Source organism: Canis aureus, chromosome 33, assembly GCF_053574225.1.
Source record: "Canis aureus isolate CA01 chromosome 33, VMU_Caureus_v.1.0, whole genome shotgun sequence".
NCBI lineage: Eukaryota > Metazoa > Chordata > Mammalia > Carnivora > Canidae > Canis > Canis aureus.
The window spans coordinates 20,106,179-20,119,449 of NC_135643.1; the positions used below are offsets into that span (position 1 = coordinate 20,106,179).

Here is a 13,271-nt window from a genome sequence, read left to right on the forward strand (position 1 = left end):
AGGATTTTTGCATTGATTTTTGTGAGGAACATTGGACTGTAGTTCTTTTTATATTGTCATCTGGTTTCGGTATGAGGGAAATACTAGCTTCATAAAATGAATTCCATTTCTATTTTTTAGGCAGGACTGTGCAAAGTTGGTGTTATTACTTCTTTAAACTCTGGTAGGATTTTCCAGTGAAACCATCTGGGCATGAAGATTTCTATTTGGGTTATTTTAAAATAATTAATTATGTTTTCTTATTGTTTATAGAGCTCTGCTGCTTTAGCTCTGTCACACAAATTTTAATATGTTATATTTTTATTTTCAGTTCCATGTATTTTTTGAGTCAACTTCTTTGACCCATGGGTTATTAACAAGTATGTTTAGTTTCCAAGTGTTTAGAGATTTTTCTATTACCTTTCCATTACTCATTTCTGCTTTGATTCCATCATGGTCAAGGAACACATTCTGTATAATTCAATTCTTTTAACTCTGATGAAGTTTGTTTCTGGGTTGCTGGTATCTTCTGCTCCAAGTCTGGGATTCAAGAGATAAAAAGAAAACCAGAAACACTCACCACTGTGTTCTTCTTCAGGTTCTCAATCCCTAGCCAGTCTATTTTCTTCCAGAAGAGGAAAGTGAAGCCTTGTTTTATCAAGGCATTTGGTTAACTATTTCATTGTGGCAGTGGTAGAAATGGTGGCTGGTAGCATATGGAGAAAGTAAAATATATGTGTGTGTGTTTGTGTTGGGTCATACCACTTAAAAAATTTCTACATAGATCTATATGTGTGAATAAAGAACTAATAGGAAAATAATCAAACAATAGCATCTTATAAGAAAATATAATTTAACAGAAAATTACAGGATAGATTAAGAACTTCTAGAAGTTGGGATGCCTGGGTGGCTCAGCTGTTGAGCGTCTGCCCTTTGGCTCAGGGCATCAAGTCCCTCATCAGGCTTCCTGCATGGAACCTGCTTCTCCCTCTGCCTATGTCACTACCTCTCTCTCTATGTCTGTCATGAATAAATAAATAAACAAAATCTTAAAAAAAAAAAAACTTCTAGAAGTATAAATGACTGAAAAAATCAGAAACAGAAACACAGATAAGTATTACTAGCATTATAAGAAATCTTTCTACAGGGCAGCCCCAGTAGCACAGCGGTTTGGCATCGCCTGCAGCCCAGGGCGTGATCCTGGAGACCCTGGATAGAGTCCCATGTCAGGCTCTCTGTATGATGCCTGCTTCTCCCTCTGCCTGTGTCTCTGCCTCTCTCTCTCTCTCTCTCTCTCTGTCTCTATGAATAAATAAGTAAAATCCTAAAAAAAAGAAATCTTTCTACAAAAGAAGTATATAGCTATGTAGCATTAAAAGTACATAGTCATATATATAGAGTGTCTATAAATATTTATGAAGAGGCCAGTAAGATTTGAATAGACAATTCGCAGAAGAGGAAGCATGCATAGGTAATTATTAAATAATCACGCTTTATAACAGTTTAAAAACAGAAGTTAACGATTTTCTAGATGTGTCTTTGAATATTTATTGTGTCACATATATACTACACACTAGATATCTGATTGTAACTTAAATCAGGCACATTTGATAGAAAGAAATTTTATAACAATGATACAGTAACTTCCTTTAAGACAAGAAATAGCCATCTAGGTTCTTACTGCCAATGATCACATTGCCAACATGGCAGTAAACAAGCTTATGTATTTCCTTCAGCATCTACATGATTATTTGCAAATAAATAACATGGTTCTGTGCTTTCATATAAACTTCATATTCATTGTGAAGTAAGCTAAAAGATAGTGAAGATCTATATATCCCCTTTCTGAATGATCTCTCAGCCTCCTGAGAGGTCAGCAAACTTTCTCTGAAATGCCAGATAAAGCAAAACATCTTAGGCTTCATAGGCCACAGGATCTCTGTTGCAACAATTTGACATCACATTTGTCAGGGAGGAAAAACTCTCCTCAACCCTCTTAAGTTTGTACTTAGGGCCAGCAAATTAAACTGACAAAAGGCAGATTAGCAAGAGAAAAGACAAGGTTAATTCTTGTTTGTTCACAGGACAACTCACAGAAAACTGTGGCTTAAAGAAAAGGTTAGAATTTGGGGCTTATATACCATTTTAATGTGGGAAAAGTTGGAGGACAAAGGGCATTTATGGGAAAACAAATCTCTCTTAGGAAAGACAAATGGACACTCAGGAAAATGGATAGGAGATATGAGAGTTTTGTAACAATTTCCTTTTAGACAATTTCTTATCCCAGTGCTGACTTCTTATCTCCTTGATAGAAGTCATCTTCCCAGGTTATGAAATTCTGAGGAAGGGATTTATGACAATTGAATTCTTTGGGGACGCTTTGCTTTTTGGAAGGGGAGTTTAAACAAAGCCTTTTTTACATCTCTTAACTCTCAAATGTCTTCAGCTCAACATAATCCTTATGTCACAGTAGTATATTCTGGAGTCCTTCACAATGTTATATGAAAGCAGTCATAGACAATATATAAGTGAATGGGGATGGCCATGTTTCAATATACCTTTACTTGCAAATACAGGCATCAGCCAGGGAGCCATGGCTTGTGGATCTCCAACTCTAGATTTTGCCTGTAATTTCAGGACATACACATTAAATATAGACAATGGTTAAGCAGTCAACTTTGATTAGTAACGGTAGTGAAGATTAATGTACATGGTTTGTCAAGAGCCTCCAATATTGTGTTTCCACAGTTTTTATAATGCTGTTTTTGTAAAAATGGAAAATAATAGAACATAATGTTTAGAGAATTAGGTAATAATTGTCTATGTGGAAGAACATGACTTTGGAAACACACAAACCGCTCAGATTTCTGGCTCTGCCATTTACTAGTTGTAGGTCCAGGGAAAATAATGTCTGCAAGCCTTAGTTTCTTCATTTATAAAAGAGTAAGAATAATATCTATTTCTTAGGGTTATTGTGAATATTAAAACGAAAATACATAAAAGTGATTAGCATGCTCCTTAGCATGCGGTGACCTTTAAATAACTCATGGCTAAGTTATTGTTTATAGTTTACTATGTATTAGTAAATAGAAGTTTCATCAGAGAGATGATGGAGAAATGAGCATTTGGGCTATGCTATTATCCCTGTAATAGATTTGATATCTGCACCTTGAACCATTCAGTTTTAATGATGATAATTACCACCGAAAAACAACATGGCCTATATTTTAAAACCAGGAACATCCCATATTATTTTGTTCAGAATTCTGAACAAAAAACTTGTCCTAGAGCCCCTTAGTAGTTAAGATAAAAGAAAATACAAATGAAATAGGCACAAGCGGCAGTTTGAAAACTGAGCATTTGAAAGAGGAAGAGGCTACATCAGTTATCACCGTAAGGTCAGAGCATGGTTCTTGTGCCCTTTTTTTCTGGACTGCCTAATTTTATGCAGGGTGACTAGTAACTGAATAAGAGTAGTGCATTAAATTATAATATGATGAAATAAATCACTATCAAGCATAGGAGAAGCTGATGATATCACCTCCTCTAAAGTCAAAAATGCTTTATTCATCCTTATCTCTCATCAGGGAGCACTGACACACTAATGACATCTGGGTTTCTTTCAAACCAGTGGATTTTGGACAGGGTTGAAAGTTTTTTCCTTTTTCTTTCAATGGTTCACAGCCCCAATTAGGAACAAAATTAGCCACTGTCAGGGGATGGATGATTCTTTCCACAGAAGACTTCTTCCTAGTAAATTTGAATTGCAAATGTCAAAACCCCTAAAGAAAACGAGGGCAAAATAAATAAATAAATAGTGAGGTTTTTGTTTTTTGTTTTTAAAGAGCAGCAGTAATTCATTATCAAGCAATTAGGCTTGCCATAAGCTCCCATTTCTCAGTTTAGAATATCTCGGTCAATATTGGCAATATAATTATGATAAAGGTTGAAGACACCGTGCAGCACTCAAATGTTAACCATTTACAAACAATTTGTCTTTAATGACAGACAGGAGAGCATCTAATTACACACAGCATTTCAAGAAAGGCTGACTATTTGCCAAACAGCACTCCATTTGATTGCCTTTAAAGTGCAGCCCTGGGTTGTTAAAAGGAAAATAGAATTTTTGGCTCCAGGTAATTAACTTTCCCCGCTGTTCCTTTCTGAGGCCCTAATGAAGGCCCTTTGAAGTCTTCATTACCGATGGGTATTTGTCAAGGCCAAAATAGTAATGCACAGCCCAAGTCCTTCAAATAACATTTTCCTTTAGCATTCCTCTGTAAAATCTTTGAAATGATTAATAATGGCCTGAAAGGTGCAAAGGGCAAGACTCATGGCCTGAAATAAGTCATCTATAGGGCTGAGACAAGACAGCCCCCAAAAGGAAAGTAATACCAAACTGAAGGAGGATAGAGAGAGATTATTTGAGATCGAGATTATTTTCAACAAGGCTGGTTCTTCAAAGTGTTGTGAAAAAAGTACAAAGGGAAAAAAAATGGAAGTATGAAAAGTAAAGACAACGGAGAAAAACTAAAGCATAGCTTCAAATACATACAGGATCATAGGAATTCATTATTGACTGGATGGGCCCATATTTAGGAGCATTTGGCTTGAAATAGGAGTAAAGGTGAAATTAGTTATAGAGTTGGTCTGCTCCGTTTGTCTCAGAGATAACTAGATATATTTCTAGCACTTCTTTTTCTCCTAAGAGTCCAGTATCTATAGAATCTATTTGAAGAGAACTCAGAAGTGCATTTCATAGGCTCTTGATAGTGCCAATGTGCCATGGATTTTCTCAAAACCCCTTCCTTTATTAACTAAAGTGCATGAAGAGACTCTGAATTATTGATTTGCTTTTGTTAAGACTTTTCTGCCCAGCTTCTTCAGTATTCTCAACGCAAGTTTCGTAGAGCTGGTAATGAGCTCTCTAATTTTGAGGGTCTCATTTGTTTATATATTTTTTCAGAATATTCAAAATAGAAGGGATTCATCATTAATGAAATACTCACTTTGTGTCACATTTTCATTTTCTCTCTTAGGCTCCTGCTTTTGTGTGGCTGCAGGGGTATTTAAATTATTTAGTCTCCTCCTGGTTTCAATTCCTAGGAAGCAGCCTAGACTTCACCTTCACCATTCCCTTCATCATAATGTTTACTTGTCTGACAAAACTCAGTTCATGGCTACATCATACCTCATCTGCAAATCTTGGATTCCATTTTCCTAATACATCCCAATGCCAACCACTTCTCACACTAGTTCAAATCACCATGACCTGCTCTTTAAAGAGATTGCTGCAATTTCCACTGACTTCTACCCTCGCTCACCCCATGATTCTCCCCTACACTGCCAGAAAGACACTGAAATCCTGTCAGATTATATTACTCCTCTGTTTACAACCAACCCATCAATGAACTCATTCAAAGGAATATATATATGCAACATAATATATACATGAATATATACATATATACCCACATATAGATCCATATAAATGACTCATTTCTTCATTCCATTCAAATGCTACCTTATGAAAGACACTTCATCTGACAACTCCAACTAAAAGAGCATCCTTACTCCAATAATCTCCATCTTCTTAACCCACTTCATTTTCTTTCAAAGCATCATCCAAATATATATCCTATATTTGGAGCTTTTCTTCTGTTGTACCCCTATAGAAGGCAGTCCCCAGGAGAGGGGATCTTCACTGTATCGTTCACTGCTATACCCCTGAAACAGGTGATAATGAATGAATGGATGATAGATGAATCTATGGTCTTCTATTTTGTGTCCTCCAGTCACTGAAGATTCCAAGTTAAAATATACTATCACTTTTTTTATGATTCTCAAGGCAGTTTCTTCCAAATTTTGAAACATTTGAAACAAAGGGCATTACATTTCTATGTTACTAGTACCCAGTAGCTTATAAATACATGTTCATCCATTTGTTCATTTCAAGGAGCTTACAATTCAGGTGGATGCTGTGTTGGGGACGCATCAACACCATACAGTACCTTACAGAACAGAAACAATCATTAAATACCACATTTGCTTGCCTAAACCAATTCCATTTTAGGTATAGCTCCAAATCTTATTTTTTTTTTGGGGGGGGGGGAAATATGACAGTTTAAATATACCAGGTGTCTTATTAATTTCCTAGCACTGCTCTACCAAAGTATCACAAACTGCATAGTTTAAAACCAGAAAAATTTGTTATCTCACAGTTCTGGGGGTTCAAAGTCTAAAACCAAGGTGTCAACAATGTCATATGCCCTTCAAAGGCCCTAGAGGAGGATCTTTGTTTGGATCTTTCAGTTTCTGGTGGCCCCAGGTATTCCTTGGCTTGTTATAGCACAACTTCAGTCTTTGCTACTGTCTTCGTGGCCATCTTGCCTCTGAGTCTGTCTCTTCTTCATATAAGGATTCTAGCCATATTAGATTAAGGGCCTACCCTACTCCAGCATGATCTTATTTTAACTAGTTACTTCTGCAATAACCCTATTTCCAAATAAAATCACATTCTGAGGTACTAAGAGTCAAGACACCAACATATTATTTTGTGGGACACGATTCCACCCCACAGCACTAAGGAAACAAAACCTCATATATCTCCTGCCATGGAGACTGTTCCTTTATTCATTTTACAGACATTTATTCAGTCATTTTTTTCTTACACACAATGCTAGATTCAGGCAATAAAAATAAATTAGACCTAGTTCTTATCTGAAAGGAGATACAGAAATAAACAATTAAAATATGATCTTTAGGTGCAATACTGGTGCTATGACCACAGTGCCATGGAGGCAAAGATGAGTATGTGATTAATTCTGCCTGTGAGACCAGGCTAGCAATTACAAAGATAATTTTTTGAAGTTAATATTAATGGAAGTATAAGAGCTAAGCAGGCAGAAAGATCAGAGGAGGCATTTTAGATATGAGTCCATTCAATGCACATATATTGAGCACCTGCTGTGTGCTAAACATATAAGAAGTTAGATGCTGGCATACAGATATAATTTGTATTCGTTTTGGGGATAGAGGCATTAAATGCTCCTGTCTTGATGGAATATTAATTTAGTGGGGAAGACAAAAAGTAAACAGAAAAGCATAATAGAATGTGATAAGCACTATGACAGGGCTATAAAGGAGGATGGGAAGAAAGATAATTAGGTTTGAATGCCATGTTAAATGATTCGGCAATATCATGAAGACTATTATATAGGGGAGTCACATGATTAGACATTTTGCTAAATGAAAAAAAAAAAAGACTCTTATCAAGCTTCCTATTGCAGAATGAAGGATTCTTCACACTGTCCAGTGTCTTGTTTTTATTTCATTTTAAGTTCAGATTTTCATACATCCATACCCACATGCCCTTTGCTAGGTGTTGCTTGGATGCTGTGTTTTTTAATCATCATCCATAAATTAGCCAGCCAGGGCCTAAAACAAACAGATAATAAGAAAGGAATAAAAATTGAGAGCCAAATTTCTGTCTTTCTCTAGGACTTCAAGCTATGAACAAATGGAAAGGGAAGGAAAGTACCAAATCAATAAGTCTTTGGTAATATGAAGTTAAAGTTTTCTGAGCATTATTAAAAATGTAATCTCCTTTGAATCACTGGATTTTGCAGTAAGAATGGATTTGGGAAAAATCTTCATTAACCAGACTCCAGAGTTTTTACTAAACTCTTCATGATTCCCTTTTTTAAAGGTATCTCATAAATAAGAGTTTTATATAATTAAACATGTGAAAATTACAAGGAATTGATTTATGTGTATATATATATAAATATGAGTATACGTGTTATGGTTTCATCTTTTTAAATGCACGTAGATGAAGTTGTATAATACACTGGTCTCTGGAAGCCACCTAAAGAAAAATGACAGAACTTCTAAAACTGTTAAGTGTAAGCGTAAAGTACTATTTTCAAGGAAAAACTTCTACCCTCTTAGTTAATTCTTGGGGACCTGTGAATGCAACTGACAGAAGATGGGTTAGGAAGACAAAAAAAACGATTTTAATACATAAAGTAGAGCATAAGAGAGTTCAACGAGAAATACGACTCAGTGTGGTGCTTAGAATTTAGGGCTCATAGACTAAGGGGATAGGGAGAAGAAAACTTACGGAAGTAAAATAAATTCTTAGAAGGGGGTGTAGAGAGAAAGACACTTAAGGGAAAACAAATGACATTTTGGTAAAATAAATAAGCCCTTAGGAGAACAGATGGGCAAGGTGATAGTTTTGTGACAAGGTAGGTCTTTTCCGAGTGCTGCAACTTTTTTTTTTTGTCTTTTTGTCTCTGGTGATAAGAATCAGTCTTTCCTGGTTGCTCTCCGGGAGGGGATTTATGACAATTGGATTCTTTTGGGAGGCTCTGCTTTTAGGCAGATAAGAGATTTCAGAAACTCAAGTGCTTAAAATAATTGTTATGCCACAGTGGCGTGTTTGAGATCCCTTCATGAGAACAGAAGGATGGGTACAGGTACGGGCCTCGACAGACAAGTGGAGACAATAGGAGCCTCGCTCGGTTCTAAGCACCTAAGGTGAAGAAGAATCATCTCATTTCGGGATCCCTGGGTGGCGCAGCGGTTTGGCGCCTGCCTGTGGCCCAGGGCGCGATCCTGGAGACCCGGGGTCGAATCCCACGTCGGGCTCCCGGTGCGTGGAGCCTGCTTCTCCCTCTGCCTGTGTCTCTGCCTCTCTCTCTCTCTCTGTGACTATCATAAAAACAAAAAAAGAAAAGGATCATCTCATTTCTCCCGTGCTCTCACTTTGTGACGGGGCAGCTAACAGGGCCAGTGGAGGGTTTCGGGATACACAGGCTTCACCTCCAAGTTTTAACCCGGGAATAACGAGCTCCTGGCTTTTGTTCTTATCCCTCTCCTCTTTTATTACCCTTTGCTTTTTACAGGGAGGAATAATAAATAGCTTAAATCAGCCCAAGTCTTCTCTGTCTCAGTTATTTTCTAACTAGATTTATAGTTTAAAAAAAAAAAAAATCCAGTCCTGATAGTAAAAGAATTTTAATTAGGACTTTGAAATCCGAAGGCAGGATACAGCCGTGTGTGCGCTGAGTAACTAAGGAGGCTCGGAGCGTCCAGAGCGTGGGCAGGGAGCCCCGGACCTGGGGGCGGGGCGGGGCGGGGCGGGCCCCAAGGGCTCCCCTGGGGAGGGCTGCGGGGGAGGGGGGGCTGCGGGGGAGGGGGGGCTGCGGCGGGGAGGGCTGCGGGGGAGGAGGTCTGTGGGGGGGAGGTCTCTGGGGGGGTCTGCGAGGGAGGGCGGCGGGGGAGGGTTGCGTGGGGGAGGGCTGTGGGGGAGGAGGGCTGCGGGGGGGTGCTGCGGGGAGGGCTACGGGGTGGAGGGCTGCCGGGGAGGGCTGCCGGGGAGGGCTGCGGGGGAGGAGGGCTGCAGGGGGGGGCTGCGGGGAGGGCTGCGGAGGAGGAGGGCTGCGGCGGGGTGGGCTGCGGGGGAGGACTGGGGGGGTGCGGGGGAGGGCTGCTGGGGGAGGAGGGCTGCGGCGGGGAGGGCTGCCGGGGAGGGCTTCAGGGGAGGAGGGCTGCAGGGGGGGGCTGCGGGGAGGGCTGCGGAAGAGGAGGGCTGCGGCGGGGTGGGCTGCGGGGGAGGACTGCGGGGGGGGGAGTGCGGGGGAGGGCTGCTGGGGGAGGAGGGCTGCGGCGGGGAGGGCTGCGGGGGGAGGGCGGCGGGGGGGTCTGCGAGGGAGGGCTGTGGGGGAGGGCTGCGGGGGGGTCTGCGAGGGAGGGCTGCTGGGGGAGGAGGGCTGCGGCGGAGAGGGCTGCCTGGCGGGGGGGGGGGGGGGGCTGCCTGGACGCCCAGCGCTCCCCGAAGGAGCCTCCGGCCCGTGGCTCGAGAGCCTGCTGGGCCCGCGGACGGCGGCGAAGGTGCCCAGACACTTCCAGTCACTACATTCCCTCCTCGCAGGCTCATTCTGACACCACTACGATCAAACACGCTTGTAAATTATCTGTACTAAACACATGTGATATAAAATGTGACCCTAAGGGCTTTTTTTAGAGGTTTATTTAGGCTTCTTTTTTTTTTTTTTTCATATTAAAAATATATTTCTCTTTTTTCCGTGGACCCATAATGCCCTGTTGTTCTCTAGTTTTCCATCATAAATTCTGCGGCTATAGCTTCTATTCTTTTCCATTTTTTTTACTCACTTTTATATACAGATGAGAGATTTTAAAGGCACTCTCATTTGCTGAATGTAAAAACTGAAGTGCAACTGAAATCCTTAGAAGAGCAAACTCTGTCTATCACACACCATTACCTTCTACATTGTTTGTGATTACTGGGCTTGAACTTAACAAAAGGCTTCAATCCCACCTTTTTGAAAGAATCTATTAAACAAAACAAAACCCATGAGATCTGGGGGGCAAAAAGAAAGAAAGAAATATCTGACCCATTTTTAGCATGCTAAAATAAACCACCAGCACCACCTATCAGGAGATTTCAAACAATGGCAGTAGCACATACTTGATCCAAATGGAAAGATCTGAGTTAAAACCTGTCAGTATGCCTAACGGTCTTTAGTTAATTCGCTAACTGTTGTCCAGTTCAAACTCAAAACACACTTCTTACATGCAAAATATACAAAATATAATGTGCATGTGTGCACATCTGTGTATATTCATTTTTGTGTGAATATATACACTCTGTAAAAGTGGGGCAAACACAAGGTCGAACACAGTAGAGCCATATCAAGGTGAATCTAAAAAACACTCATTGTAAAGATTTTTCACATATTAAATATGGGCTCTCAAGCACCTAATGACAACAAAAGAAAGATGAGCAGTTATAAGATTTATAGTGGCCCAGAACTTGAAAATCTATTTCAATTGAGGTATTAACTCTATTTGGAACAAATAAATAAATAATCTCACAGAGCTTGTGACTAATCAGAGTTGTGCTCTGATTGCATTGTCCAGCATATTCAGCAAGTTTCTATGACTACCATTGAAATAGGAAAGCAGTGACTAAAAAAGTTAAGAACTACTTGAGGGTAAGTGTGGAGATCTTGACTATTGTCACAAGTTCTAAAACTCTGATGACTGCAGTCTTCATTTGAGTCCTTTTCAAAAAATTGGGCTTTGCCAAAAGAGAGTATATAATACATAAATATAATTATGGAACTTGTAATCTAGACTAAAACTAAGAAGAATGTTTTTTTTTTCTTTTGCTTGTGTTTTAGAAATAAAGCTTGCTAGCATTATTGGTAATCTACTTTCTCAGCAATCTCCTCTAAATGTCCAATTTCCATTTATCTGATCGAAAAGACACAGCATTAGTGACTTTATAAAAATGATCCTTGGTCCAGTCCCTCATGCTATCCTGACCCATATAACATTTTGAAGATATTGTTTTAGGAGATCAGAAACAAGTGAAAACTCTGAAATCCCAAGCCAAACCATCTTGTTTACCCTATGTATGAATTTCCCCTGTCCTGACTGTCCCCAGCATTAGGAGAAGAAAGGTGCAAATTAGGACTACACTCCAAAGAATTATCCTATTGGTATAAATATCCTTAGCTGCTGCAACATCTGTTGTAGACACTGGTTAGAATAAGCACTATTAGTTTTGGAGAAAACTCAAAGTGCAGTCTTTATTGTCTCGCTTTGGCTCTATATTAAAAGTGAGATATTTTATTCAGCAATTTTCCATCTAGTGACACAACGGGACTCATGATGAGTGATGGACAGGTGGATGATTGAGTTGTTTTTGAGATAAGAACTGCTTAGCGGAAGAGTTATGGACCAAAGCAGCCAATAAAACCATCTACAAAGAATAATGGACAGTGATGACAGAGCTATAAGCACAGCAGGAAACATTTTTAGCTCCCTTTCCTGTCATGGGGGTGCACTTTCCTCTGCATTAGCCAGGATTGGGTCAACACCTGCAATATAATGCATTTTAAAACTCAAATGTGAGCTCACCCTGCTCCAGAGGAAAATATTCTATCCAATTCCACCTTCAACTCTGTGGAACTCTTGTGATTGTGTAACTACCTAACAAACACAGGGGTGGCTGGGCATTGCAAGAAGAAAATCAGCCAATTTACGACAAATTCTTAGCATCTGGTAATCCCAACTTTTTACCTATAGGGATTAAATGACCTCATCAAAATGACAGAAGTTGACTTCTCTCTCAACAGCAAATATAGAAAAAGTGTTGAGTGAGCATCATTTATTCCTGTCACGTAATTTCAGTTTCCACCAATGTGTTTCTAAGATATTATTGATGAGAAGTGGAGAAGAGTGGTGGGAGTAAGAGAAGTCCTGACTTGAACTTAAGCTGCTGGTACTCTGGGACATAACTGGGAAACGTGAAGAGTAGAGAAGCCTAATTTTATGAGACAGTAAAAATATCCTGGGAAATACTCAGGCTTAGAGACTCTAACTCACTCATACTTTTTGAAGGGGGCAAGAGCCAAGAGAGTCTGTCGTTAAGATTTTCCCAATGGATATGTGACCAAGGGGAGTGCCCCATAAATAACAACAAAAACTTGACTTTCCAAAGATCTTGGTAAGTCACAGCAAACCAGAGGGGGACATAAGAATTCCTTGGACTGGTTGGCTTTATGTGTTACATCTTCAAATAGGTAGGAAATATTTTTGTATTCAGTGCACATTAAGTCAAGGAGAAATTGATTTTTTTCTTTAATATTGTTTAAAAACCAAATTCACTTACTATTTCATTTTCATTGTCTGAATCAGACCTGGTATTCTGAAAATAGTTTGCAGACCATCTCACTTTTCTTTGGTGCTTATTCTTCTTTAGCCTTCTTGTGATTTTCTAAAACTATTTGGGAGGCACAGTGAGCTATTTGCAAAGATAATAAAAAAAGAAAATCAGTCTCAGTAAATAGCACTATGCCAAGTATTATTATTTTCAAGTTTTCAATTATCTGTGATCACTGACTGTCAACCAATCCAAGCATGTGACCTTGCAAGAATTGACAGAAATATAACTGTTAGTGAGGACTTGATGCCGTTACCGTATTGTGGTTGCATTTGGTTTAGTTTTATCAACTTCCATCCTGTGGCCCAGTCCATTTCACAGGGAGTAAACATCACAGTATACCAGTAATGTTTCATTTTTATTACATATGGATAGCAGAGCTACACCCTCGCTGATCCACTCTTTTTCAGATTCTTCACCAGAACAAAATGAGCTCTGCTCAATACCTTTCATCTCAGAGAAACCTTTCTCAGTGAGAGACCCACTGGTCTCCAACTTTCCCTTAATGCGGTACACAATGGTAGGGGGTATCCTA

The 13,271-nt window shown here is 39.5% G+C and overlaps 1 long non-coding RNA gene across 4 annotated transcripts in view; it reads right to left on the reverse strand.

Annotated features, from left to right (window-relative positions):
* Positions 1 to 13,271, reverse strand: part of LOC144304375 (uncharacterized) — an 85,361-nt gene that overhangs the window by 32,277 nt on the left and 39,813 nt on the right. For 2 of the 4 annotated variants that reach the window (XR_013371268.1, XR_013371270.1), the window contains exon 3: positions 12,686 to 12,817. This is a non-coding gene — a long non-coding RNA (uncharacterized LOC144304375). Of the gene's footprint in view, positions 1 to 3,419; positions 3,762 to 6,675; positions 7,417 to 12,685; positions 12,818 to 13,271 lie in introns of those variants that run through there. The other 2 variants (XR_013371269.1, XR_013371271.1) reach the window with 2 other exon arrangements.